The sequence below is a fragment of the Chionomys nivalis genome, chromosome 15, assembly GCF_950005125.1.
Source record: "Chionomys nivalis chromosome 15, mChiNiv1.1, whole genome shotgun sequence".
Lineage (NCBI taxonomy): Eukaryota > Metazoa > Chordata > Mammalia > Rodentia > Cricetidae > Chionomys > Chionomys nivalis.
Window position 1 is genome coordinate 6,181,331 of NC_080100.1, and position 23,831 is coordinate 6,205,161.

At 42.7% G+C, this 23,831-nt stretch overlaps 1 protein-coding gene across 4 annotated transcripts in view; it reads right to left on the reverse strand.

Annotated features, from left to right (window-relative positions):
* The window catches only part of Sema5a (semaphorin 5A), a 432,689-nt gene that overhangs the window by 143,767 nt on the left and 265,091 nt on the right, over nt 1-23,831 (reverse strand). The gene's annotated exons all lie outside the window — the stretch shown is intronic.

Sequence of the window (23,831 nt, forward strand, 5' to 3'; positions counted from 1 at the left end):
ATTTAGAGCCATGCTGTTGAATATTCTTCAAGCTTTTCAAATCTACCCCATGCTGATAAAGTTGACCAATGCATGAGCACCGCTAGCCGCAAAGAGACCCTGTGACATGTAAGATGATTGGGTGTGTTCCCAAGACAGAGGCGATTCACAAGCCGTGTCTGCAAGTTGCTTAACACCAGGTTAGCCATGGAACTATTGTTTTTTCTACTATTTTGCGCTGTGAGAAATTTTATATAGAAAGTATTTCTCCTATTTTTTCATATCTTCTTGTTGTAATATTTTTCTAACTAGCAAAATTAGATTTCTGAAGAGTCAGAGTTATGGACCAGTGAAGTTATTGTCAGGAAAACATGTGAGGAGCAACCTTGTTAGGTCAGAAAATTTCAAATAATAAACTAAACTAAATCCAATATACAATAATAAGCAGAAAAATACTGCCTCTACCCCCTGTGCACCAGAGAGAATTGTTTTTCAATTCTCCAAAATGCAGGAGAAGATATGGTCAAACCACTGTTAGTTAAAATGTTAGTAAAGTGCTCTATATCAAGGCCTGAGAGCCCAGCTCTGAGGAAGTGGAGACAGAAAGGGCCATGGAGCTTTCTACCCAGATGGGTCTAGCCTCATCAGTGAGTTTCAGACAAGTGAGAGACCATGATGAAAAAGAAACAAGACCCACCAATGTAGGTGACACAAGAGAAATGATACCCAAGATTGACTCCTCTGACACACACACACACACACACACACACACAAACACACGCATGCACATTCATTTGTATACAAACACATACCCGCATCCATCTGATGCATTTGCACACACAGAGACACCCATGCCTTAAATGCTGATGTAAGTTAGACAGGAAGGCTCATGAGTTTGAAGTCTGCCTGGGCTGTAGACGAGTTATGCTCAGCCTGGGTGAGTGACCTAGTGAGGCCATAAAACAGAGAGCTGTGGATGGAGCCCTTGCCTGCCAAGTGGGAAACCTGAGACTCAATGCACAATAATGCAAGAACAAAGTAAAATATTAATAATCTCCTGAATAAACATAAGAGGTCTGGGTAGCAGGGTGAGCCCCAGGATTAAGGGAGAATATTATTCAAATGCCATCAAAGTTAGATCTCACTGCTGCCAGTAAACAAACAGCTGCCCAATTCTACCTACTGCTCAAGTAGCCTTCACATTTTCAAGATAAATATTGGCCAAGGACCAAGAGTGAAAAGAAATAGGAAAAAAAGAGAATGAGTTTTCATAAATATTTTATTACTTTGTCCAGAAGACTGAAAAGCAGCAACTGCTCACACAGTTTATTGGATCAATAGGAGACCAGTACATAGCTAACTTTCCTCTTATTTGAAGTAGAGAAATGACTTCTGGAGGCATTCATTCCAACTTTGTACCACCAGCATGGCAGCCATACTCAAATCCAGAATTAATTGAGAACCATGACTGTGTAGCTTTCTACAGTTTCCTATTATTCACGAACAGAGGTAGAAGGAAATTATAATCTAATGGTGGGGATTTACCCAGGAAAGAGAGTGAGGGAAACAGATTGTCAGCTACTGCGGAGCTCTATAAGATATGGAGTTGGGAAGAGACTTTTCTAGATTTACACGAGAATCAAGAGTTCCGGATTACCTAGCAGCATCCTCTTTATTCTCCAGAATAGACTTTGCCTTGAGGATCTCCTGGCATCTATGAAAACGCACTGCCCCAGCAGACAGCCACAGGGGCTAGTGGAATTGTCCTGCACTAGATTTGACTTCTCAAAGGTTCTGCTCTTTTCTTGGAGTTCAGCTCCCTTTGGAGCTCCGTTCTCATGCCCTTTATTGTAAGGGCCCATCCTTGTTGATGAAAGACCTTCCACTCCAGCTCCATACCCAGCCTCACTGAGACTGGCTATTTGTATGTGTATCATTATTTTGGAGCAAAACCCATAATTGACTTAGGAAGTGTTCCATATACTTAGCTTCATGTTCATTCTAGCTACATTTAAACCAACTCAAATCTGTTTTTCTGTCAGTCAAAACAAATGAAAAGCAGTTTTTACATCTCCAATCTCAGTACAACTCAGTCTTACTTCCCCAAATTTTTTTAAAAGTTAAGTTTTCTTTTTGTTATCCTTTGTCTTTTCTACTAGAGGATAAAAAAGAAACATGAATAGTTTATTATCCAACATTTCAAGCTTATTAAACATGTCAGAAGCAAACAAAACAATAATAGTGTTTATTCAAATAATCAGTGAACTAACGATTTTGTAGATAAATCAATCTACATTTATAAAGACTAAGGATTTGTACATATAGCCCATTTTTCTATAGAGACACATAAGTATCTTCTGGGATACTAAATCGGTTTAAAAAGTGTTGCTGTAGCTCTTTACATAGAGCCCTTTCATCATTTAATATTTATTAAATATCTACTGAGTAGAATACCTCCTGTCCTATAACATTTGATGGACCAAGAAAGATAATATTTGGTCACATGAGGTATTAATTTGAATTAAAAGTATTTTTTCAATATCTTGAAATAAAATCATTTCAGAACTAGAAATAAAAGAGTCTACTGCATGGCTGATCGGACCACGCAGCAGCAAGTGGACCCTTTTTCTGGTACGGTAGCTTCAAGGTGGCACAGGTCAAGTTCATTGACATGGTTGGACATTCTTCCTCTTTGGCAAGTCACAGTGTAACAGTCCCACCCATAAAGAAGCATCCAGAACAACAGAACACGACTGTTCAACTAAAGTAACCTGAGGATGGAAGGAACTTCCCACTGTTTCACAGTAGACTGGGCAGAGGGACATGCTTCAGCCCTGACAAATGAAGCTGTGTTCTCAAGAGGAAGTCAGATGTTAGAAAGAAGAAAGATTGCCTCTTTTTATGTACTTGTTACACACACATAAATCCCCAGTCCTCGGAAGTGTATAAACAGAAATGTGTATTATCACATTGCACAGGCAGAGAAGTTAATTAGATGGGGACTAGCAGTGGCGGATGCTTTTCATAACAATGAAGAGAACAACATCCCAGGCAGATGGGCCACTGCTCCGTCAGCAGATGGATCTGCTAATTAGATACCGGCAAAGGATAACATTTGAAAAAAACCAGCTTAATTACACAGCACCAAAACTTAATAACCACCTGAGGGATTTCATTTTCGCATGTTTGCATTTATATTCTTGTGTCATCATGTATTTCTGTGACACACTGAAGAGTGTCACATTGTCACCACCGTTATGAACAAATTGTCAGGGAATGTGAGGCCACATCTTCGTTCAAAAAAAGCAAAACTCAGATGAAAATTGAAACAAGTGGGGGATTCCATGGAGTTTGAAGACTGTCGGTCTAACCAACACAGAACATGGCTGTCTTCATTAGTCTCCTTCATTTGGCATTCATGTCTGCTACAGAGTGACACAAATTTCACTGTGCTGAGGTCAAATATCTTAGTCACTTTGGGAGAGCTGTCTAATGCGCACCATCGTCTTAAATGTGTTAAATGCGACTGTTCACTTTTCACAGGGATCCACACGATTCCTGCTTCCTGATTATGTCAGGGACTCCATTTGTTTCCTGTGGGCAGTCCCTCAAGACCAGGAGGCTGGAAGGGAACCTCCTCTAATTTTAACTGATGTATCTGTGTGGTTGGTTTTTAATTCTTGCTAGACTAACACCCACATGCAATTCAGTTACATATCTTAACCCTAGGGATCCCATAAGTAGTAAAATATTTTTAAATACTATACTAATATCTATAGTTATTTTACATAACACCAAAACAAAGTCACTTTGGCTAAATGCATAGTGGCTCCAAATGTTGAATGTTCTTTGCATATTTGGCTTCTTTATTAGTATGGATACTGCTGTAGTTTTCTAGGCCTGTATGACAAACATCTTAACCAAATGAATGTGCTCCTACAGATTTGGAGGCTGGGTGTCTTAAATCAGTGCAGTAGTGGGAAGCTCCTTTAGAAATCAGGAGGACTCTGCCTACCCCTCTGTGGTAGACTTTAGCAGGGAAAAGGTCTTTGGTATTCCTTGGCTTGTGCTTCTGACAACCGTCAGATATCACAAGACGGTCTCCTGTATTTGGAACAAAATTCCCTCTTCTTGTAAGGTCACGAGCTACTAGGTCAGGGCCCAACACATACTGATGATGACAACCTAATTATGATACATGTATTCATTATACTAATTATAATACCCATACAAGACTTATTTCTAAATAAAGTCGCACTCTGAGGTGTGTTTGATTGGAGTGTGTAATAGTAAACTCAGCAGTGTGTCACATTTGGGCTGATGACGACACACTAATAAGAGCCATTGCTCTGGGTGAAATTTGTTCTAATATCTAACGCAAAAAAAGGACAGTTCTTTGAACTTGGATGTGCTAGCTACAGTAGCAAGGTTTTTGTTTTCTTTTTCACATTTTTTTCACTTAGCTGTCTATAATTCATTTGATTGATATATAATTAGTATAAGATTTTGGATGAAGATGCTGTCTGGATATTTGCCAAAGCCCCAGCGATTTCACGTAGCTCACTAACTCCGAAACTTCATGGCTTGGTTTTGCACCTGTCCTGGCCTGCTACGGAGATGACCAAGTCGGTCACTTGATTCTCGGGATTTCTTTGCTTCGCTTTGCTGTGACTCAGAAAAACACACACCCGAAGCACACACATTTATACATGTCTGAGGTCAGAGCTGGTGGCATTCAGCAGATTATTAATCACAAAATCTATTGATTCACGTGTCACGGAAGGTATTCATTTTTAAAAACTCTGGACCCACTCACAGCCCAAGTATTGATTTTAAACAGCTCGTGATTCATGTAGTTCAACAACCGCACAGCCAGGGTGTGACTTACGAAAGCTGGGCTGGCTTTGAGAACTCCAACCCAGCCCGATTTTGATATAATAGTAGAGCTCTATTTCTTCCCAGATGTGAGGTCACACCGCTGTTCCACCAGCAATGAAAGCCAAACATATCTAGAACATTCTATCATCTTTATTACTGCCTCTGTTGACTCTTTTCCAGGTGGTTTGTGATGGTTAACAAGGTCATGGAATGCAGACCAGACTTGGACGGCATGGTTATGTGGCCTGTGGACAACCTAAGAAGCCAATATAGCCATTGCTCAAGCCTCCTACACATCTGTGCCCAACGGTTTGTAATCGTATGTGCAAATTTTTGTCTAGGATGGGGTTTAGTTTAGTGTTAATCACTAGTGCAGCGTGTTAGAAGCTTATGGTTCATGTGGGGGGGGATATAAAAACAAGCCCCAAATCCCAAAGGCAAACAAAAGCATTAACTTGTCTCTCCTATCCGCCAAGAAGCAAACTGGACAGGAGGCCAGGTTGCCTGGTTCACTTTCTTATCTGTGGCCCATAGAACTATGATATATATACAATCTGCAAACACTGTACTATTATGAGAAAAATGAATATAGAATATCCTACACTAGTGACAAAGCTGGCTCCAGAACATCCCACCAGCTCCCAACCTCCACCATCGGGGAGAGGCACATAGAAGTGGAAGCCTGGGCTGGCAGAGTGGATTCATCACCTCTAGCCACCAAAACAGTTCCTTCTGACTATGGACAAGGAGGATACAGGTAGCTGCTGATTGAAGATGGGCAAGGAACAATCCAGAACATTCTCACAATGATAGAGTGATAACTACATTTATTCCAATAACATTGCAAACCCCTCACAGAAGAGAAGGAGGTGCTAAAGCTAGGATGAAGGTGGCCTGCAAGCATTGTGTTAGAAGAGCTCTCTAGGAGAGCGTGAGGCTAAGACGGCAGCGTCGGACCACGGCACTTGTCCTATCCACTTACCAGTTGACTTTGCTCTGACTGACTACTTCTGAAAACATATACATTTACACCCTTCAAGGAGTAAAAAATGAGGCCATCTTGAATCTCATTTATGAGGGGGTGAGATCCAAGATGATATTAGATCCCTTTCCCATGGACTGTACAGTAAAGAACAGTCCCCAGGCAATGCGACAACAAAACGTACTGAGGGACGCCTAGGTTTAAAATTCTGCACAAGTCATCTTCTTGTATCAAAAACAAACTCCAAGAATTGTGGGGTCTCGGGAAGCACAAACGAGAAACCGGGGCTTTGGGAAAGAGATGCCTCTGGTGACCGACATCAAGGATGTGGACTGGACTAGGAGGCAGAGGAACTGAGTGAGACAGAGTGAGTTCCCATAGACTCTCTCCTCAACAGGAGTGAGCCCACTGCGGTGGGGCTGTGAAAGAAGCTAATCAGCAGGTAGCCCCACGTCGGAAAACATTACGTACTCCAGTCTGAAATCTGACGCTACGGTGGGCAGACATGGTGGCACCAGACAGGTGTTTCACTTCCCAAGCGCTGCCCCTCAAGAAGGCCATATCTGAAGGGAAGGGTAGGCGCAGCACTGGCTCTTGGCTGCAGGTTCAGAGAAATATTCTCGGCTCCAGAGTTTCAAATAAATTATTTCCAAGGATTCAAGTAGGACTGCCTTGAAATATGGCCTTGTCCATTCTGTAAGCTTAAATTTAGTGAAAATTCAATTACTAGAGGAACGAGTAGTAATTTTTATACATGAGTTCCCGAAAGCATTACTATGTATATGACCCAATGGGAACTCAGTCAAGCGCGGGATAAGGTACCGACACCTCAGTCGGCCAGTCCCAGGGACCGCTCTTCTTTCATTAATTCCAAGCATCTCTGGATGTAGAATGATAGTTTTTAATGCTTTCTCTTAAAACATTTAATTATGTCCTGTGTTGCATATAGTGTAAATGTGATATTTGTTAGAGACTAGCAAATGAAAATCAGGTTTTACCTGAAAGAATATTTTGCATCTCTGAAGAAGAATCCTGAGCTGATTAGGGTGTGGGAACTAGCAAACACTGGTGAGTGCGGTAAGGGACATGGACATGAGGCCTCCTAAAACAGTCGTTAAAAATTACCCAAGGCAGCTTGGTGGTGGCGCACGCCTTCAATCCCAGCACTCGGGAGGCAGAGCCAGGTGGATCTCTATGAGTTCGAGGCCAGCCTGGTCTACAAAAGCTAGTTCCAGGACAGATTTCAAAGCAACAGAGGAACTCTGTCTTGAAAAACAAAAGCAAAAAAACCAAACCAAAACAAAACAAAAAATTACCCAAGGCAGTATATTGGTATGGGATACTTTTAGGAATAAGTAACTTGGTACAAGGAAGCAGCCTCACGGTGGTGTACACAAGAGTGCTTGCTTTTGTGGCTTTGGTCAGCACTCTCTTTCACAAATCTGAAAACTATCAGTGATCATAAGCTAACACTGTTGAGAAAATAAGTGGAAACCGACCCCTTGACCTTAATACAGGGGCGAATTCTTGAGCCACACGATGAGATTCATAGTGGAATATGCCTGAAGAGTTTGAAAGGGACAATATCTAATGGGAACCTGAAGGACCGCTGTTGGGAAGTCGGATGCGGCGGGTGTGGGACATGATGTGAGCAGGGGACAGGGAGTGATGGGACATCCTGACCCCCTCCGCACACCCCCCCCCCGCCTTCGTCTCCATGTTTATTTCACTGATGTTTTTATTTTTTTTTTTTTTTTTTTTTTTTTTTTTTTTTTTTTTTATTTTTTATTCTTTTTTAATTAAAATTTCCACCTGCTCCCCGTTTCCCATTTCCCTCCCCTCCTCCCAAATATTGCCCCCTCCCCCCACTCCCCTCCCCCTATCCCCACTCCTCTTCTCCTCCCCCCACACCATTCCCCCTCCCTCTCGATACTGAAGAGCAGTCCAAATTCTCTGCCCTGCGGGAAGACGAAGGTCTTCTATCTACGTCCAGGAAGGTGAGCTTCTAAACAGGCTAAGCTCCCACAAAGCCAGTTCATGTATTAGGATTGAAACCTAGTGCCATTGTCCTTGGCTTCTCATCAGTCTTCGTTGACCGCCATGCTCAGAGAGTCCGGAATCAACCCATGCTTATTCAGTCCCAGACCAGCTGGCCTTGGTGGGCTCCTAATAAATCAGTTCCACTGTCACAGTGGGTGGGTGCATCCCTCGTGGTCCTGATTTTTTGCTCTTGTTCTCCCTCCTTCTGCTCCTCATTTGGACCTTAAGAGCTCAGACCGTTGCTCCAAATTGAGACTCTGTCTCTACCTTGATCCATCACCGGATGAAGGTTCTAAGGTGATATGCAAGATATTCATCAGTATAGGATAGGGTCATTTCAGGTTCCCTCTCCTTAGTTGCCCAAGGTACCAGCTGGGGACATATTCCTGGACACCTGCGAACCCCTCTAGAGTCAAGTCTCTTGCCAACCCTAAGATGGCTCCCTTAGATAGGATATATACTTCGCTGCTCCCGTATCCATCCTTCCTATATCCCAACCATCCCAATCCCCCGAGCTCCTCCCATCCTCCCCTTCTCATATTTCTCATCCCATTTCCCCTTTGCCCCATGCCACCTCACCCGCAAGTTCCCATTTTTTGCCCTGCAATCTTGTCTACTTCCCCCTCTCCATGCGGATGACTATATGATTTTCTTTGGGTTCACTTTCTTATTTAACTTCTATAGGATCGCACATTATATGCTTAATGTCTTTTACTTATGGCTAGAAACCGATTATGAGTGAGTACATCCCATGTTCCTCTTTTTGGGTCTGGGATACCTCACTCAGGATAGTGTTTTCTATTTCCATCCATTTGCACGCAAAATTCGAGAAGTCATTGTTTTTTACTGCTGAGTAGTACTCTAATATGTATATATTCCACACTTTCTTCATCCATTCCTCCATTGAAGGGCATCTAGGTTGTTTCCAGGTTTTGGCTATTACAAACAATGCTGCTATGAACATAGTTGAACAGATACTTTTGTCATTTGATGTGGCATCTCTTGGGTATATTCCCAATAGTGGTATTACTGGATCTTGGGGTAGGTTGATCCCTAATTTCCTGAGAAATCGCCACACTGATTTCCAAAGTGGTTGCACAAGTTTGCATTCCCACCAGCAATGAATGAGTGTGCCTCTTTCTCCACAACCTCTCCAGCAAAGGCTATCATTGGTGTTTTTGATTTTAGCCATTCTGACAGGTGTAAGATGGTATCTCAAAGTTGTTTTAATTTGCATTTCCCTTATCGCTAAGGAGGTTGAGCATGACCTTAGGTGTCTTTTGGCCATTTGAATTTCTTCTGTTGAGAATTCTCTGTTCAGATCAGTGCCCCATTTTTTTATTGGGTTCATTAGCATTTTAAAGTTTAGTTTCTTGAGTTCTTTATATATTTTGGTGATCAGACCTTTGTCTGTTGCAGGGTTGGTGAAGATCTTCTCCCAGTCAGTGGGTTGCCTTTTTGTCTTAGTGACAGTGTCCTTTGCTTTACAGAAGCTACTCAGTTTCAGGAGGTCCCATTTATTCAATGTTGCCCTTAATGTCTGTGCTGCTGGGGATAAACGTAGGAAGTGATCTCCTGTACCCATATGTTGTAGAGTACTTCCAACTTTTTCTTCTATCAGGTTCAGTGTGTTCAGACTAATATTGAGGTCTTTAATCCATTTGGACTTGAGTTTTGTGCATGGTGATAGATATGGATCTATTTTCATTCTTCTACACGTTGACAACCAGTTCTGCCAGCACCATTTGTTGAAGATGCTCTCTTTTTTCCATTGAATACTTTTAGCTCCTTTATCAAAAATTAGGTGTTCATAAGTTTGTGGGTTAAAATCAGGGTCTTCTACTCGGTTCCATTGATCGACTTCTCTGTTTTTATGCCAATACCAAGCTGTTTTCAATACTGAGGCTCTGTAATAGAGTTTGAGGTCAGGGATGGTAATGCCTCCAGACGATCCTTTATTATATAAGATTGTTTTGGCTATCCTGGGTTTTTTGTTTCTCCATATAAAGTTGATTATTGTCCTCTCAAGATCTGTGAAGAATTTTGATGGGATTTTAATGGGGATTGCATTGAATCTATAAATTGCCCTTGGTAGAATTGCCATTTTTACTATGTTGATCCTCCCTATCCAAGAGCAAGGGAGATCCTTCCATTTTCTGGTATCCTCCTCAATTTCTTTCTTCATTGACTTAAAGTTCTTGTCAAATAGATCCTTTACTTCCTTGGTTAGGGTTACCCCAAGATATTTTATGCTATTTGTGGCTATCGTGAAGGGTGATGCTTCTCTGATTTCCATCTCTGCTTCCTTATCCTTTGTGTATAGGAGGGCAACTGATTTTTTGGAATTGATCTTGTATCCTGCAACGCTACTAAAGGTGTTTATCAGCTGAAGGAGTTCTTTGCTGGAGTTTTTGGGGTCGCTTATGTACACTATCATATCGTCTGCAAATAATGAAAGTTTAACTTCTTCCTTTCCGATTTGAATCCCTTTGATCCCCTTATGTTGTCTTATTGCTATTGCTAGAATTTCAAGCACTATATTAAAGAGGTATGGAGAGAGTGGACAACCTTGTCGTGTTCCTGATTTTAGTGGAATAGCTTTGAGTTTCTCTCCATTTAATTTGATGTTAGCTGACGGCTTGCTATAAATAGCTTTTATTATATTTAGGAACGACCCTTGTATTCCTAATCTCTCTAAGACCTTTATCATAAAGGGATGTTGAATTTTGTCAAATGCTTTTTCCGCATCTAATGAAATGATCATATGGTTTTTTTCTTTCAGATTATTTATATGATGGATTACATTGATAGATTTTCGTATGTTGAACCAGCCCTGCATCTCTGGGATGAAGCCTACTTGATCATAATGGATAATTTTTCTAATGTGTTCTTGGATTCGGTTTGCCAGTATTTTATTGAGTATTTTTGCGTCGATGTTCATGAGTGAGATTGGCCTGTAGTTCTCTTTCTTGGTTGTGTCTTTGTGTGGTTTTGGTAACAGAGTAACTTCAGCTTCATAAAAGGAATTTGGCAATGACTTCTCTGTTTCAATATTGTGAAATACATTAAGGAGTATAGGTATTAGGTCTTCTTGGAAGTTCTGGTAGAATTCTGCATTAAAGCCGTCTGGACCTGGGCTTTTTTTGGTGGGAAGGTTTTTTATAACAACTTCTAATTCTTCGCGACTAACGGGTCTATTTAGATTGTTCACCTGGTCCTGGTTTAACTTTGGTATATGGTACTTATCTAAAAAAGTGTCCATTTCTTTTACATTTTCCAATTTTGTGGCATACAGGTTTTTGTAGTAAGATCTAATGATTCTCTGAATTTCGTCTGTGTCTGTGGTTATGTCTCCCTTTTCGTTTCTGATTTTGTTAATTTGCGTATTCTCTCTCCGCCGTTTGATTAGTTTGGATAGGGGTTTATCAATCTTATTGATTTTCTCCAAGAACCAGCTTTTTGTTTCATTGATTCTTTGGATTGTTTTCTGTGTTTCTATTTTGTTGATTTCAGCCCTCAATTTGATTATTTCCAGTCTTCTACTTCTCCTAGGTGAGTCTGCTTCTTTTCTTTCTAAAGCTTTAAGGTGGGCTATTAGGTCTCCAATGTGTGCTTTCTCCGTTTTCTTTATGTGGGCACTTAATGCTATGAACTTTCCTCTTAGCACTGCTTTCATAGTGTCCCATAGGTTTGAGTATGATGAGTCTTCGTTTTCATTGAATTCAAGAAAGACTTTAATTTCTTTCTTTATTTCTTCCTTGATCCAGGTGTGGTTCAGTAGTTGACTGTCCAATTTCCATGAGTTCATAGGCTTTCTGGGGATAGCATTGTTGTTGAATTCTAACTTTAATCCATGGTGATCTGATAAGACACAGGTGGTTACCGATATTTTTTTGTAACTGTGTAAGTTTGCTTTGTTACCGAGTATGTGGTCTATTTTCGAGAAGGTTCCATGAGCTGCAGAGAAGAAGGTATATTCTTTCTTATTTGAGTGGAATGTTCTATAGATGTCTGTTAAGTCCATTTGATTCATTACCTCCCTTAATCCTCTTATTTCTCTGTTAGGTTTCTGTCTGATTGACCTGTCCATTGGTGAGAGAGGAGTGTTGAAATCTCCTACTATTAGTGTGTGTGGTTTGATGACTGCCTTGAGTTTTAGTAACGTTTCTTTTACATAAGTGGGTGCTTTTATATTAGGGGCATAGATATTCAGGATTGAGACTTCATCCTGGTGAATTGTTCCTGTTATGAGTAAAAAATGTCCATCTCCATCTCTTTTGATTGATTTTAGTTTGAAGTCAACTTTCTTAGAAATTAGTATGGCCACACCTGCTTGTTTCTTAGGTCCGTTTGCTTGATAAACCTTTTCCCAGCCCTTTACTCTGAGTAGATGTCTGTCTTTGTGGTTGAGGTGTGTTTCTTGTAAGCAGCAGAATGTTGGATCCTGTTTTCGTATCCAATCTCTTAGCCTGTGCCTCTTTATAGGTGAGTTGAGTCCATTGATATTAAGTGATATTAATGACCAGTGGTTGTTAACTCCAGTCATTTTTCCTTTCTTTCCTTCTTTCCTTTGGTAGTAGAGTTTGTGTGTTTCCCTTCTTCAAGTTGTGCTGGTGAAGGGTCATTAGATGTCTGAGTTATTGTGGGCATTGTTGGACTCCTTGGTTTGTGATTTTCCTTCAATTACTTTCTGAAGGGCTGGATTTGTGGCTACGTATTGTTTAAATTTGTTTTTATCCTGGAAAATTTTGTTTTCTCCATTTATAGTGAACGAAAGCTTGGCTGGGTATAGAAGTCTGGGCTTGCATCCATGGTCTCGTAGTTTCTGCAGTATATCTATCCAGGACCTTCTGGCTTTCATGGTTTCCATAGAGAAATCAGGTGTAAGTCTGATAGGTTTACCTTTATAGGTAACTTGACCTTTTTCCTTTGCAGCTCTTAATATTCTTTCTTTATTCTGTATGTTTTGTGTTTTGATTATTATATGACGAGGAGATGTTTTTTTTTGATCCAGTCGATTTGGTGTTCTGTATGCTTCTTGGACCTTCAAAGGAATATCTTTCTTAAGGTTGGGAAAGTTTTCTTCTATAATTTTATTAAATATATTTTCTGGACCATTGAGCTGTAGATCTTCTCCTTCTTCTATCCCTATTATTCTTAGGTTTGGTCTTTTTATTGTGTCCCAGATTTCCTGAATGTTTTGTGATGAGAATTTGTTGGTTATGCTGTTTTCTTTGATGAGAGTGTTTATTTTCTCTATGGTATCTTCAGTGTCTGAGATTCTTTCTTCTATCTCTTGTAATCTGTTGGTGGTACTTGTCTCTGTAGTTCCTGTTCGTTTATTCAAATTTTCCATCTCCATCCTTCCCTCGGTTTGTGTTTTCTTTATTACTTCCACTTCATTCTTCAAGTCTTGAACCGTTTCCCTTACCTGTTTGATTACTTTTTCTTGTTTCTCTTGGTTTTCTTGGGTATCTTTGAGAGATTTATTCATTTCCTCTACCTTTTTGTTTGTAATCTCTAATTGGTTGTGGCAGTTTTTCACCTCCTGTTTAAGGTCCTCTATTATTTTCATAAAATTCACTTTTGAGTCGAATTCTTCTAATTCTTCTGGATTAGGGTGTACACTTCTCATTTCGGGATTCCTGGATCCTGGTGATGTCACGTTGCCTTTCAAGTTGTTGGGGGAATTCTTGCATTGGCGCCTGCCCATCTTTTCCTTCAAATGGAGCCAGGAGAGGCCTGATGTCTTGGACCAGTCTTTGCTGTGACTAACTCTCTAGGTGTATCTCCTCAGTGTAGGGGCAGGAACCGTTCTCTTCCAGGTGAACTCCCGTCCCGATGAAACTTCTGGCACCTACACAGGAACTCCTGGATGCCCCAATGAGCCAGGGACTAAGGGAAGTAGGGCGCAGGCAGAGCAGGTCCAGGAGATCACAGCAGAGACTGCAGCCCCAGCAGCAGGGGCCCGCTTTCCCTGGCGGGGACCTTGAGGCCTGCCCTCTAGTCAGGCACTCACTGGTCTGGGCTGGTAGCCTTAGTGAAAGGGCAGGAAACTGTTCCACAGCTAAGGACCTTGCAGACAAGGCAGGCTTGGGGGTGGGGGTGGGGGCGGGTGTGTAGGAGAGAAAGCCTTGCAGCAGGAGCTGGGGGAGGGGTGTTTGTGCTCTCTACCGGGACCGTCTGCCCCAGGATAGCACACACTCACCCGTCCCGATGAAACTTCTCGGCACCTACACAGGAACTCCTGGATGCCCCAATGAGCCAGGGACAAAGGGAAGTAGGGCGCAGGCAGAGCAGGTCCAGGAGATCACAGCAGAGACTGCAGCCCCAGCAGCGGGGGCCCGCTTTCCCTGGCGGGGACCTTGAGGCCTGCCCTCTAGTCAGGCCCTCACTACTCTGGGTTGGTAGCCTCAGTGAAAGGGCAGGAAACTGTTCCACAGTAAAGGGCCTTGCAGACAAGGCAGGCTTGGGGGTGGGGGTGGGGGGCGGGTGTGTAGGAAAGAAAGCCTTGCAGCAGGAGCTGGGGGGGGGGGGGCGTTTGTGCTCCCTACCGGGACAGTGCGCCCCAGGATAGCACACACTCACCCATCCAGATGGGACTTCTCAGCACCTATGCAGGGATTCCTGGTGGCCCCAATGAGCCAGGGACCAAGGGAAATAGGGGGCAGGGAGAGCAGGTCCAGGAGATCACAAGCAGAGATTGCAACCCCAGCAGCAGGGGCCTGCTTCCCCTGGCGGGGACCTTGAGGCCTGCCCTCTAGTCAGGCACTCACTGGTCTGGGCTGGTAGCCTTAGTGAAAGGGCAGGAAACTGTTCCGCAGCTAAGGACCTTGCAGACAAGGCAGGCTTGGGGGTGGGGGTGGGGGCGGGTGTGTAGGAGAGAAAGCTTTGCAGCAGGAGCTGGGGGAGGGGCGTTTGTGCTCTCTACCGGGACCGTCTGCCCCAGGATAGCACACACTCACCCGTCCCGATGAAACTTCTCGGCACCTACACAGGAACTCCTGGATGCCCCAATGAGCCAGGGACAAAGGGAAGTAGGGCGCAGGCAGAGCAGGTCCAGGAGATCACAGCAGAGACTGCAGCCCCAGCAGCAGGGGCCCGCTTTCCCTGGCGGGGACCTTGAGGCCTGCCCTCTAGTCAGGCCCTCACTACTCTGGGTTGGTAGCCTCAGTGAAAGGGCAGGAAACTGTTCCACAGTAAAGGACCTTGCAGACAAGGCAGGCTTGGGGGTGGGGGTGGGGGCGGGTGTGTAGGAGAGAAAGCTTTGCAGCAGGAGCTGGGGGAGGGGCGTTTGTGCTCTCTACCGGGACCGTCTGCCCCAGGATAGCACACACTCACCCGCCCGATGAAACTTCTCGGCACCTACACAGGAACTCCTGGATGCCCCAATGAGCCAGGGACAAAGGGAAGTAGGGCGCAGGCAGAGCAGGTCCAGGAGATCACAGCAGAGACTGCAGCCCCAGCAGCGGGGGCCCGCTTTCCCTGGCGGGGACCTTGAGGCCTGCCCTCTAGTCAGGCCCTCACTACTCTGGGTTCTCACTGATGTTTTTAAAGTGTCTTAAGTTTTCAGGAGGACTGTCTCACTTTTTCATTTTGTGTGATTGTTTCTCAATTGAAATGTAAAGTCACCAAAGCTGTGGTCACCTGTTTGGTTTTTATTATCAAATATTCTGACTAAATCCTCGCAAAGTACTTCTGGCGTGAACTCTCAGATCAATAGCCAATATAGATGCAAATATATGGGGCTCTGTTTCCAGCTTCTCTGTGAATCTTCTATATTTTTTCTCTTCTTCTGTCACGGGCATGAGGAAAACAAACAATTCTCGAGATCTCATTAATTTTCCTCTGGAGATCTGGGATAGAGTGGGCGCTCCACATGCACCAGAGCGCTGACAGAGACAAAATTCTTCATCCTTGCTAGGGAAGTACTTTACGCCCAGCAAACCTCTCAGAACTCATCATTCCAGTCCCACACATGGATCTCCTAGAAAGATTGGCTTTACTTCCAGCTTGGGAACATATCGATCTACTTGTCCTCAAGCGTCTCCCACGAGCCTTGTACTGCCTTCTCCCCATTTGCTTTGAGCGGAGAGACGTGAACATTGGAAGGCATCTCCTGGTCTATATCTGGCAGTCACGGTTTACTGGTTTTTTTGATAATGCATCATGGGTGACACACTTCAGTCCGAGGAGAGCACTGGCTACAGATATGCAGCCATGTTTAATGATCCTCATGACAACTGTGGATACACCTAGTACCAAGCTAAGTTTAACAAAATTGATGACTATTCACTCAAACTTTCTAAATCAAATAAGTCAATTGCAATGAAAAGAACGTTGTCACTTACTTTATGAAAAACTTTCCCAATTTATATTGTAATCTGATTGCTTCTATAACATAGGTCTTAAAATATTTCTACTAGCAAAATTTTTGGTTTGAAAGAGCTCTTAAAACTGTTTGAGTCAAATGAAACTAGGGATTAGTGTTTTTTATAAAACATTCCTCTCTATGATACTTCTGTTGACAAGCATTCTTTTCATTACGGTCAACCCCTATCCTTCTATCTACTTCTCAGTAGCTCTTTTCTTCTATGATGGGGCACATTTGACAATTAATTGTCAAATTTCTCATCCTTACCCAACCTCCCATGAAATGAGTTTAATTTTGGGGTAAATGAATTGTATAATTTAATGAATTTTGGTGTGCGGATATGAGTAGACTCTAACGCACAGCCATTTTAGGTGCCGAGAGTGTAAAACTATTGAACTAAGTTAATGTCTTCCCTGCAAAACACCCACACCACCAGCATGGGTCTGTGAATGGTACTGAGAGGGCAAAGGGAAGGTTTTACAGATGGATTGGAGTCCAGATTTTGAGCTGAGACAGGGAGAAGGTAACTTTCATCTGGGACAAGGCAATGCAGACATCCAGACTGGAGATCATATAGCCATAGTCAGAGACATCTACCAGGCACCCTAAGCTAAAAGAATCAGGAGAGGGGCTCTACTAAAATCTCTGGGGACACCACCCAGCTGCCTCCTGGGCTTTAGTACACAGGCATCATTTTTAAATATCTGCTAGGAATGAGTTCATGTTGCCATACGTCTCCAGTGTGTGGTGATTTTGTATCAGTCACTCTCAGACAAGCAGTTCTTAACCTGTGGGCTGTGATCCCTTTGGGGCAGAAAGACCCTTGCCAGGCATTGCCTAAGACCATCAGAAAAATAGCTATTTCCATTACAGTTATGAAGCAACATTGAAAATAATTTTGTACTTGCAGGTCACCACAGCATGAAGAACTGAGTCAAATGGTCACATCATTAGGAAGTTTGAGAACCACTGGCCTAGACACTCACATAGGCTTATGCCTTGAGTTACACATAATGGGCACTGACACAACTCTAAGCATACAGGTGTGTTTACCTTTGTGTTTCTACCAACATTAGAGCACCCTGTTAGAGATTAAAATATGTCACTCTGAAAATGTGCCTTTCGACATAAGTATTATCTTAAACTGGATATTTTGAAAAAAAATTGAGAGGAATTCTGAAAGCAGAAAAATTGTTCTTTTGTAATAAGAATTTGCACATACAGAGGAAGTCTGCTCTTTGTTGGATTTAGATGAAGACTATATCAAACCTCCAATCCTCAGCTATCTATCTTGAGTTATTCCTCTTTCCGGATGCCTTCCATGCTTCCATGAGACAAGCTTGGTGCTAACCTATTGTTGCTGCCTTGCAATCTTTATTTTATTATAGGTGTTCCAGTCCAAAACTAAGAAAAGTAAAAGAGACTTTATATTTTTTCTTACTTACACTATAAATATGAAAGATGAGGTTACCGGTATCAAGAGCTCCTAGAGAAAGATATGTCATAGCCTTGAGGGAGATGAATGAGGTATTGAATGCAGGTGGGGATGTGGAGAAAATGGATTGAGTGCAGTTTTCAGGACAAATGGATGATTAATCCCAATTATCAGCTTGATGGGATTTAGAATCACCACGGGAACAAAACCCTGGGTGTATCTAGGATTACCTAGATTAGATCATTTGAGGGGGAAAAGATAAACCCTAATTGTGAGCTATGTCATTCCTCTGACTGAGGTCTCTGAAAACCAAGTATAAGCATCTACTCCTTGCTGCCCCTCAACTTTAGATACATTGTTAGCAGAAACTTCAAACTCCAGCTCTAGTGACTTCCCCTCCACAACAGACTGTGCCCACAACCTTGAGCCAAAAGAAACCCTTTCTTCCTGGAGTTGCTACTGTCAGGAATTTCCATAGCTATAAGAAAGCTAGCATATACAGCAATAACCAAAATGTCTTAGTTAGGGTTTCTGGTGCTGTAATAAACACTAAGATCAGCATGGGGAGGAAAGGGCTTATTTCTGCATAGAGCTTGTAGTTAGGTCAGGAACCTGGAGGCAGGGCTGGCGCGGAGGCTGTGGAGGAGTGCTGTTTTATTGGCTTGCTCAGCCTGCCTTCTTAGGACACACAGGACCACCAGTCTAATGATGGCATTTCCCCTGTAGGCCGTCTCACCCACAGTGATCATCAATCAAGAAAATATGCCCACACAGGCCAGTCTGGTGGAGGCATTTTCTCAAATGAGGTTGCTTTCTCAAAATGATTCTAGCCCTTGTCAAGCTGACATAAACGGAAACCAGCGCAGGAAGTTTGAGACGATCTAAAGGAACTGATCAGAGAGTAAGCAAACAGAAGGGAAAGTGTTTAAGGACGGAAAGAATTCAGCCAGTGCCCTGGGAAGAAATAAGCGTACAGTGAGGAAAGAAACCCAAGGTCTTTGGGATGGGGAACAGCCATGTGTGCACCATCACAGGCAGGCAGGCAGCCTAGGAAGAAGTCGCTGGGCCAGTCAAGAGGTGAGGTGAGGGGTGTAGGTGTGTGTGTGTGTGTGTGTGAGAGATGTCTGTATGTGTGTATTGTGTGATGTATGTATATGTGTATGAGTGTGTATGTGTGTGATGTGTGTGTGTGTGTGTGTGTACAAGGAAGACACTGACACTGACAATAGAGAAGTCGCAGGGCACAGAAAAAGATAGAAATAAACAGGAGGTCGTGTTGCGACTGCTGCCAGCAGGCTCAGTCAGACGTGGGGAAAGACCACAAGAAGGCGGAAAGTACCAGAACATCCAGGCACTTCAGGGCCAGAAGGGAAGTGTCTTTTGAAAAGTTAGAAACATGGACAGAATAAGAAAGTTCAAGTCTGGCTGAAGTGAATTCCCACTCTTCCCTCCCATACCTGGCTCTGCGGATTGGGTCTGAGTGACAGGCACACTATGCCTTCCCTCCCCGTAAGTGGCTGACTTCTGGTTACGAGAAGCCACCTTATAATTTTTTTCTAAAGAAAACTATGTTAGGAAGAGAGATCTACTTTCAAACTGCTTAATTGAAAAAGACCAAATTCACACAAATTCATGACACTTTTGAAACAAACACACTTCATTATTTGTAATAAATTCTGGTTTTCAGAGCAAGTTAAAAAAATACACAACAAGGGAACCCATATTAATCACATGACAGGTGCCTCTAACATCACAGGAATTCAAAACAGTCCGGCACAAGACCTTTACTTCAAAGTCACATCACAGTGATTTATTGGCTTGGAATTTCATGTCCTAAGTCAAGCAAATGAGATGATGTGAAGAATGACACAGGCGGAAATGAAAAATGAGGGGAAACTTGCAGCTCGCCATCTAGGACATGCGGCAGAGCTAACGAGGTTGGAATTTATGAGCAGAAAAATAAGGAAAGCCGAGCAGCAAATTATGTTTTACATCTGAATCTTAACATTTCTCTTAGAATTCTGAAAAGGAAATGTTACAAAATGTTAATATTACCTTTTTCTGCCTCCAATGCAGTCAGGAAAGGGCATTTAGCCTTAGCCAGCCAACAGACAGTTCTCGCTAGAGTTCAGAATTTCAGCTAAAGTATGCTCCCATTACAATCCTGAATGCCAAAAATCCATGCTAGTTATGATGCTGGGGATTACGCCGACTTTCACATTTGGACAATGACTGTGATTCACCACTATCAGCTTTCATATCACCATTATGGATTTCACCAGATTCAACAGACAAATGTGTGAAACAGAACCCTCTCCCCTCCCTTGAAGACGCCCTTTTCCAAGGACAAACGGTGCAGGAGGAGCAAAGGAGCAGTGGAGGTTGAACGTCAAACTAACAGTCCAACACCAGACGCCGGTGGTAAATGCCCTAGAGAAATCACTCCAGACTGCTCTTACACCAGACGACTGGAAATGACGCTGCTGTCTCTCTGCCCATCTCCATAGTGTACCCCTCCAGCAAGCCACGGCTCTGGCATGAGCACTATGTTCAAATGACAGATGCATGTGGAAAGCTGTGCCCCGAGGCGACGAGGCCATCGTTGAATAAGGCGAACCTCAGACTGAGGCCAGCCTGGCTCCAGGATCTGTTAACCCACATGCAATGGTCATTTTATCAATGGATTGCCTGAACATGCTTTATTCCCAATTCCCTCCCATTTTAACAAAGTCCTGCTGAGAAGGTGGGGGTGCCTGCTTTGAAGGAGTTATAATAAGGAACACATGGTGCTTTCTCTTCTTAATAAAAGAAAGACAGACTCCAGCTCAGAAAGGGGCTAGGGAGACATTTGCCTCTTCACGCTTCTGTTTCTGAGATTTTGACAAAATGGTGGTGAAGTATCAATGTTGATTCCCCCCACCACACACACACCTAAGCTCTCAAGGTTCATGTAAAACATAGACATAAACTTGATTGAGCTCATTTTCTGACTAGAATTCTGTCCACTTATCCAAAACTACTTCACATGAAACCTAGCTTCAAGACACAGGGAATCTATCGCTGTGGTTTTGTGGGATTGTTTTTCTTTATCCCCTTAATGGAATGTAGAAACCCACTTTGGGAATAGACTTCAGTTTGATTTTCTGTGATAAGTTTTCTAGTCTTTGCTCAGACGTGGTAGGTCATCAGACAGGACTGGGCCCGCAACCGGAAATGGAAGGATAGTCAGACAAAGAAAGCCAACTGGAGCTTCAAGTTCAGACCTTGAGTTTCCATATTCTTCTCATGTGGTGAAAGACAGGCATCTGCATCCCCATGGGAAAGATGGTAGCCACTCACACCTTCCCACATTACAGCGCTTTGCTACCCTGGAGCCAGTGCTAAGATACTCTCTGAGAAACATCCTCGGGTATTTGTAGTGTTTCTGCTGGCCTCCACACAAGAGAATCCCCCTGGCCATGATGCCAAAGATCCCTTAGCATCCCGGAAAGGAGCAATATTTCATGCTGATAGTTAACAGAGTGTCTAATAGTTCTGAATTCTTCAATGCAAACCTCTCTCTGCCACATTCCCTAAGTACTACTAGTCTGATTAAGATGGATCATTAAGAAAATCTGTATAAAATTCTCAAAAAATAAGAAAAATGTATATTTAAAAGCTGACTTATATGCCCAAACAAGCTAACTTTCACCCATAAATTGGCACATATGTTTTTCTTGGTGGCAATGATGTAATGAATTTTGATGACAGATAATTATGTCTATAAATTATACATATAGAATGTTGTAAGCTGTGAAAATCAGACTGCACACACATGTGGTCAAATATCAACTAGAAGGTATTTAATTGCTTTCTGTTTTCTTCATTTTTAAGAGCATCACACATATATTTAATGAAATACGATCACGCCTGATCCCACTCTCCTGTTCTAGTCTCTCCATGTCCCACACCACACTCCCCGCAACTTTATGTACTGATGATGACGATGTTTATCTGCTACGTTCGGTTAGTGCTGACCATTAGTGCAGTGCATGTGTGTATGGGAAACCTACTAGTGAAGTAGGGAAACCTCCAGAAAGAATGATACTCCCATTCTAGCAACTATCCACTGCCCATAGCACCTCAACGGGGGGGGTGGGGAGTGGACCCTGGTTTTTATCTACCCTGTCTAGGCTGAGATTTTAGTGGCTTTGGATTTGCGAAGGTCTTCTGTAGCTGTCGTACCTGCATGACTTCATGACTGGCCAGCAGTGCCCTATGCAGAGACAGCTTGAGAGCACTCTCCCCGTCCATACTTTGGTTTTAACCTTCTTTCTGCCTTTCCTCCCACTGTGTTACCCTAGTCCTGGGTGGGTAGGTTTAATGTAGAAATCTTGTCTTTAACTGAGCGCTGATTCTTAGTCTCAGAGCTCCGACCAGTTATGCATCTTGCCTATTATAAAATTGTTGCCTATTATAAAATTGTTGCCTATTATAAGACTGGTGCCTATTGTAAAAACAACTGTCTCTGACCAAGGCTGAGAGATATTCCAGTCCATGGGCATAAATAATGTTCAGGGGGCAATTTATAAGCATGGCTGTTTAGCTAAATAACAACAGTAGGTTGTAGCCTAGAACCTAAGATGTCTAAAATCAGGGCTTTTAATCAGAATTAGCGATCCAGGCCTGAAATTGCTTCCTGTGGAACATCCCTCAAATCTAATCAGAACTCAGTCACCTCATGACTGCCATGCCACTATTGCACCAGGGGGTACAGCCTACCTGGAAAATTGGTATTGTAGCATTTAGGGTTGCTCTGGGTAAGACCATTAATGCCTTCAAAACAAACAAGCAAACAAACAGAAAACGCAGCAGCCTACACAGTACCTTCAGGCGCTAAGGAAAATTAACCAGCAGGGAGGAATTCCAAGTCAGTTTGAATTGACTTCTCTCTGTCTCACAGCCAAAACAGCACTGTCTTCAGTAGACAAGACTTACCATACAGTCATAGTAGGCAACTCAGGGCGGTGGCAATGGCCCAGCATGTTTTGGAGACCTCTGAGTCTTTTGAAATGATTTCTGGTTTTGCAAACTATGTGGGTCCTCAATGTCTTCAATAATTTTCTTTGTACAAAGACTTTCCGAATCTATAACTGTTTTGATTAGTCTACTTTCCATGGTGTTTGGACAAACACCGTTATATTCTATTAGATTTATAGTCACACTAATATACAATCCACATGCTCAATTGCCCAATTTTAAATGAAGGTATAAAATAGAGATCTAGCAATCCCAAATGTGGCACCGGGGGAGAAAACTCTCATCATCTCACCATTTCTAGATTTCTGATTATGGCTGCTGCTAAAACCACCTTCCTGGGCCATCTCTGTCAATCCCTACATATCCTTTCAATAATCACGAGTCTCAGAGAAATAAATTCTTAATACGAGAAAGTGAGTTTGGCACTGTCTTTATATCAATGCTAAAAAATTATTATAGTGTAATAGTCCTAAGATGGAAAAGTGAATCTATGTTTTTACGTGACGAATAGCAATAAAGGCATCCCTTGAGGCCCAGCTATAGCTAATATTAAATACTCACAGTATATGGAATTAATAGAAGCTCTGCCAGCCTTATGCCACCATTTCATCAGTTCTGTGCTGAGAAAATACCACAAAACAGGTACTGTTAGCTATTAGTGACGATGGAAGTGTGTGTGTGTGTTTCCTCAAAATGGAAACTGCATTCACCTAATATTTACTGAGATCCTATTATGAGAAAGGATCCAGGATTTTACAAAACGCCTCCTGCAGTCACATGGCCTGGCTGCATTTCATGAGCACAGCAAACTCTGCCAGAAGAGATAGCTGATACCATAAGCAAACTTAGGATGAAAGCCATCTGAGTGGGGAGGGAGAGATAGGGGAACTGGTAGAATAAGAACACAGACGGCTGCTGGAAATTAGCAGCAGCCTGGTAGGTCTAAGGAGCAGAAAAGCATGCCATGTTCAGAGACACAAAACATGTCTGTGACTGAAGTGGAGGTAGGATCGGATGGTGATGTTCAGAGACACAAAACATGTCTGTGACTGAAGTGGAGGTAGGATCGGATGGTGGGGGTATGAAATCTTGAATCTGGAAAGTCGCAAAATGGGAGACCAGGA